Source organism: Triticum aestivum, chromosome 3D (genome assembly GCF_018294505.1).
Source record: "Triticum aestivum cultivar Chinese Spring chromosome 3D, IWGSC CS RefSeq v2.1, whole genome shotgun sequence".
NCBI lineage: Eukaryota > Viridiplantae > Streptophyta > Magnoliopsida > Poales > Poaceae > Triticum > Triticum aestivum.
The window spans coordinates 609,765,921-609,772,420 of NC_057802.1; the positions used below are offsets into that span (position 1 = coordinate 609,765,921).

The 6,500-nt window shown below is 43.0% G+C and overlaps 1 pseudogene; it reads left to right on the forward strand.

Annotated features, from left to right (window-relative positions):
* Window positions 1–2,409: 2,409 nt before the first annotated feature.
* On the forward strand, window positions 2,410–5,829 carry LOC123075903 (wall-associated receptor kinase 3-like; annotated as a pseudogene).
* The last annotated feature ends 671 nt before the right edge of the window (window positions 5,830–6,500 follow it).

Genomic DNA, 6,500 nt, shown 5'->3' on the forward strand with positions numbered 1-6,500 from the left:
TGCTACTGTCAGTTCTGCATCCGGGAGCTATCACACCTTTTTGATGTGGAGAAAAGGTTCTGCATAAAAATGTTAATTCAAATCCAATCCAGTGGCCGGCTGCAAGCGAGCATGCATATGATTTTTCAGCTAAGTTAAGACTTATAGATGTTGGTCGGCACCATCTGTTTGCATGATGCCTTTCCTTCCAAAATGCAAATTAAGAGAGAAAATCCTACAGTTGGGACACTTGGACACTCCAAGCAAATTAATGTTATAATAACCATAGGCAGGGTTCATCACTCATCAGCTGCAGAGATCTTGCTAACAGCACCGTCCTATAATTATATAACCATCTTGTAAGTGGTATCGACGTAAGCCCATGTGATATGGTGTGATAAGCACGGCTGCCTAGGACATTGTCTATTGTAAAGGGAAGACTTCAGGTACATAGAGAGCGCTCAAGTCCTCGATGGATTAGGCTATTAGTCTCATGCAAAACTCGGCTTGTACACAACCTACAAAACTCGCATATTAAGGGCGTCCCCAATGTGTGGTGAAGAGGGGCTCTTGAGCAACAAAATAGTCTTAAGACCCGGTCACAAGCACTATATATGAGAGGAGGTTCTTAAGAAAATTTTCCTAAGCTGGTCCATTGAACAGGCCACAAGCTATAAAATAACATAAGCACTGTACCAAAGATGTAGTTGCTAGCTAGCTTTTCACATCCGGACGATATAGGAACGTACTAATGTTGAAACAATTATCAAAATGAGATAAGTTTCTGACAATAAAGCTGATTATTCAAATCCAATGAACCTAGTGACCGGCTGCAAGTGGGCTTAGATCGATTTTTAACCTAATTTAGTACCCACAGATTTTTATAATGAAGCAGTGTTGATTCAAATCCGATTTAGTGGCCATCTATTTGAGTGCATCACCTTTCAAAATGTCCACGGACAGAAAATCCTACAGTCAGACACTCCAAAGGAAGAAGATATATGAAGTGGGGGATGAAACAAAATAAATATCGAACATCTTGCCCTCGGTTGCAGCTTAATCAAACACCACCTAATATTGGGGATGCAGTTAAGTTACTGTCAGTTAGCTCAGCTGGAAGCAATCAGTTAGCTTATCTTCGCTGGGTGGTACTGAAGATTGGGAGCTAGCTGTCACTGTCGATGAGCAGGATAGCATTCACAGTCTATCTCTGCAGCACAATCCACAAGCCAGATAATCCAAAACGGTTTATTCTTACAGAAATGAGCCATTTTTTCATGAGGTAATTATGTGTCCTCATATGTTCCCATCAGTTGGCATGGTTGATTTAATCTGGGTCCTCATATGTTCCCATCAGTTGGCATGGTTGATTTAATCTGGGTCCTCATATGTTCCCATCAGTTGGCATGGTTATCACTACACTACTCTGCCCTCAGTTGTAGCTTAAGCAAACACCAGCTTAAAATGGGGATGGAGCTCAGTTACCATAGCTAGCTCGGTTGGAATTGATCAGTTAGCTTATCTTCACTAGGTGGCACTGAAGATTGCCATCCGGCTCTCAGTGTCAGATGGCATTCAATGTCTATCTCTGCAGCGCGAATCACAAGCCGATAATATGCAATGCGGTTTATTGTGAACATAAATGAGCCATTTGGCAAAGACTTGTCAACACCCCCTTTGATTGATGGGCTAGTGCACAAGAAGGCAGGCATTGACTGACTTGAGAGGCGGCTATGCGGCAGCAAGACCAGAAGAAAGTAGCGGTGCTTACTTTTCTTGTTCTTCGCGGTGTCTTCTTACTTGGGTCTACTGTCTCCATAAATTTGCAGCACCAAGCCAGTCCTGAAAGTGGTACGTACAATATAAGGCCTCCCAGATGAGCCGTTCAACACTGACTACTGTTAGATCCTCATAGCATTGTCGCAAACTTGACAGGTCCACTAACTTGTAACAAGTGACAAATCTAGTGCCGTAAATTTGCAAATTATGCCACTTTGATCACTGCAACATTGAATTAGCTAAAATGCTTAACCAAAGTAATGTCCAAAACGCGGTGTCCAATGCTGGTGAGTTATTTCTGATTTAGTTTGTTTGGCATCTTCATGCTGCAATTTTGCTTCTTTAGTTGTTCTCATCAATTTGCACAAGTTTGGCGTGAGTTTTCTAGCATCTTAGTAAAACATGTGGTGACATGGGCTAGAGTTACCTGCACCAGGAGATGATGACTGACTTACAAGTTCAACTGCAGCATAGCCACAAGAAAAGTAGCAGTGTAATTTAATGTGGCCATTGCAAATTGCCAATCTCACTTTCACATCGCATCAACAAACCCACCACAGCCACATCCACAGGAGTCAAGTGCAACTGTACAACCATTTTACGGAGAATCAAAGCTTTCATGTCTTGACCATATACTCTCCCCATATACACCCCATATACTCTCCCATATACTTGCCTGACCTGAATTTCCAGAGCGAAGTTGGAAGCAGCGCAAGGTGCGTCTGTAGATCATGGGCATCTTGCCAGTGATCTATGCACTACTCCCTTTCTTGGTACTCGGGTCACTAGGAAAGCTAACTGCGTTAGCATCTGGAGTTGTAACAAGCCACAGTCCAGAACATAATAGTGTTCCCCGGAGTGCCTCGCTCGAAGGTTGCGTGAAGACATGTGGCAATCTGAGCTTTGACTATCCCTTTGGCATTGGGTTGAGGTGCTCCCGTGGGCCTGATTTCAATCTCTCTTGCAACGAGACTCCCAACCTCACAAGCTCTTCTTGCATGACGGCATCACCGAGGTAACCGGCGATATCGATGTGAATCATTTTGGCCCTGGAAATTTCATCAGCACCTCCTTCCGGCATACCATCCCTTTGAAATCTGGTGTCGAAGTGTATGAATTGTCGCTGAAATCACCTGGGAGGTCCTTCACCCATGGGTACACCGTTCTAAACATCATAGGTTGCGACCTAGATGTGTATTGGGTCAACGACAACACCGGCACAACCAGACGCGTCTGCAAAACTGCGTGCCTGGACCTAGGAATTACGGAGACAGTGGCTAGGAAGAAGTGCAACGGCGTCGGTTGCTGTAGTTTCCCCATCGATGACCATAGCATCGACACTTTTCACCTCAAATTTGTATTGCGCCATAGGAAAATTAACACCGGAGCATGCCCTAACCGGACCTCTCCATTGTGGGATAGAATCAGCATAACGGACAGTGGCGGTGCCACTGTTCGTTGGAATATGGTGGATCAACCCAACTGTGCTGGCACGGTGCGAAACAGGACTGCCTATGCCTGTATCAGCGAGCATGCCGAGTGCGTCGACAGTACATTTTTTGACTGCCCATTGACACGTGATGAGTGTGTTGACTTCGGCATGACATCAAGCAATGGGTGCAACTGCGTCTGCGGTGCCGGCTATACAGGCAAGCCCTTCATTCAAGGTGGATGCTCCAACGACAAAGGTAACTTTATTTTTTTCCCTAGTGAAATGACCAAATGTACAACTGTTAGGTATTTGAGGATTTGTAACTTGGATACATCTTATCTTTACTGATCATCCTAGGGTATAATCCAATTGCAAGCAGAGCTGATTGTACCCCCGTTCGTGTGGTAACATTAGTGTGCAGTTCCCGTTCGGCTTAGAAGAGGGTTGCTTTGCTAGGGAAGATTTTCACCTCAACTGCTCAGTTACGACTTCATCAGCTGTCCTCATGTTGGCACATCTGGAGGTAAACAGCATGAATGTTGATGAAGGGACCATTAATATCACCAATCCTGAGCAAATAGGAGGATTCACCCTGTCTGGAGGAGGACCTGATCTTTTTTATTCATATGGGACATTGTTCTCCCCTCTGCAATGGGTTGCTGCAAATCTAAGTTGCATAGAGGCCCAACATAATAGATCTGGATATGCTTGTGTGAGTCTCAACAGCAAGTGCGTAGAAGTAAACACTGCAGACAACTATGTTGGTTATCACTGCAAATGCGCAGATGGCTTCCAAGGAAATCCATACGTCCAAAGTGGTTGTAGAGGTAAGCACAATATATCTCTTACTCTTTTAAAAATCTGTATAATTATATCAAACCTAAGGTTTACAGCGAAAATACTTCGCTGCATCTGGTATGTTTTATCATGCATGTAGGCTTGTTTAATTGGCTGATGTACTGCTTCATGTTAATTGAATATATACTATGTGTCATGTATAAGAGTTTTCGGATGCATCTTATCAAGATTTTGTTAATTTCAGACATTGATGAATGCATTCAGCCAAACATTTGTAAAGGGATCTGCAATAATATTGAAGGAAGCTTCTTTTGTACTGGATGTCCTCGCAAGACTGAGTATGATCCAACAAAAATGCAGTGTACTAGAAGGAAACAACAGACTCTGCTTTTAGGTAAGAATATTATGGTAACATTTGATAGACGACATAGAACATTAACTTAAAGAGCTTGATGACTGCAGGTATAATTATTGGGTTGTCTTGTGGATTCGGTGTTCTACTTCTGAGCTTCAGTGCATCACTTCTCATTCGTAGATGGAAAAGAAATGTTCAAAAGCAACTACGGAAAAAATATTTCCAGAAGAACCAAGGTCTTCTCCTAGAAACGTTGATATCATCTGATGAAACTCCAAATGAGAATACTAAGATTTTCTCGGTAGAAGAGCTGGAGAAGGCAACAAACAACTTTGATCCTACACGTATCATTGGACGTGGGGGCCATGGCATGGTTTACAAAGGCATATTGTCTGATCAGCGTGTTGTTGCAGTAAAAAGGTCTAAGGTCATCGAGCAGTCTGAGATCAGTGAATTCATCAATGAGGTCGCAGTCCTTACTCAGATAAACCACAGAAATATTGTCAAGCTCTTTGGATGTTGTCTCAAAACCGAGGTTCCACTGCTGGTGTATGATTATGTATCCAGTGGCTCACTGTCTGAAGTTCTTCATGCAGATGCAAGTGAAGGTTTTTCTTTGACTTGGGGTGATTACTTAAGGATTGCCCTCGAAACAGCAGGTGCTCTGTCTTATCTCCACTCTTCAGCTTCAATATCAATCTTCCATCGTGACGTGAAGTCCTCAAATATACTCTTGGATGGGAATTACACAGCTAAAGTTTCAGACTTTGGTGCTTCTAGATTGGTTCCAATTGATCAAACACATATTGTTACAAATGTGCAAGGTACATTTGGGTACTTAGATCCAGAGTATTTCCATACCAGGCAGCTGAACGGGAAGAGCGACCTGTACAGTTTTGGTGTGGTACTAGTGGAGTTGCTTCTCAGAATGAAGCCTGTATTTACAAGTGAATCAGGCACAGTCAAGAGTTTGTCAAACTATTTCCTCCAGGAGTTCAATGAGGGAAGAATCACAGATATCGCTAATTCTCAGGTCCTTGAGGAGGCAACCGAGGAAGAGATCAATGGTGTTGCCTCTCTTGCAGAGCGGTGCTTGAGGCTACACGGCGAAGAAAGACCAACCATGAAACAGGTTGAGACAGAACTGCAGACTCTACGGACAGAACGGATGAACTCATCTCAGCATGATCTGAGAAATGGAGAACAGATGCAACCAAGGTCGTTAACTCGAATGAGTAGATCTGCTCGGCAATTGTCCGCACAGCCAGGAGGTAGCCAACAACGCTATAGCTTGGAGGCAGAGTTCTTGTCATCGGCTAGCCTACCACGCTAGATGAGGCTATTGAGCTTATTAATAACGGATAATTTCTTTCCCTCTTTTGTGAACTGTTGCTAGAACCTGTATTTACAGGCTAGTCAGATTGGTACTATAATATTCATGAATTCAGGCATCATGATTGTATCAGTTTCTCGGTTGGAATTATGCTTGCTGATAATATGTAGACCTGGTTTTGTTATCTTGAGATGTGTAGTGAATTGTTGTCATATGCATAGTGTTGCTGAGATGTCTAGAAGAGATGTAGTGGATTATATTAGCAATGATTTTGAGCACTCATGCCATCTTGTCATTGCCACCGTTAGTACATTGCTGTTTTTTCTCGGCGCTTCATTTAATATAAATATATGGTTCAAGTTTTTCCTCTCACCGCAAATATGACAGGCATTCAGATACATGTTCGGGAACAGAAAGAGAGTGCACTATATATCCAGCTCCAAAATTCCACAAATTAACTGAGGTTAAGGGCCTCTTTTAAAAAAAATCACCGGAGGGGTGCGGGCGTGATTTCTGTCTGTGTTTAACTGAGGTTAAGGGCCTTTAGCCCGAGCGTATGGTAGACTTCCTGTCTGTGTTTGGCATGAATTTTTACTAGGTGCTGGTAATCCCTTTATTGTACAGAGCAAACCTTCGAAATCCAGAAACAAGCCATGTAATTAATGTGATTTATTAGGGACAGAGATAGGCTGGTGGCCCTTTTTACGGGCTAGAATTAGAGATAGTATCGACTGACTTGCGAGGCCTCCGTGAGTCACGACAACAAACCATTCAAGAAGCAGCAAAAATTCCTACAAATCAAAGAGATAAACATGGTCCGAGAA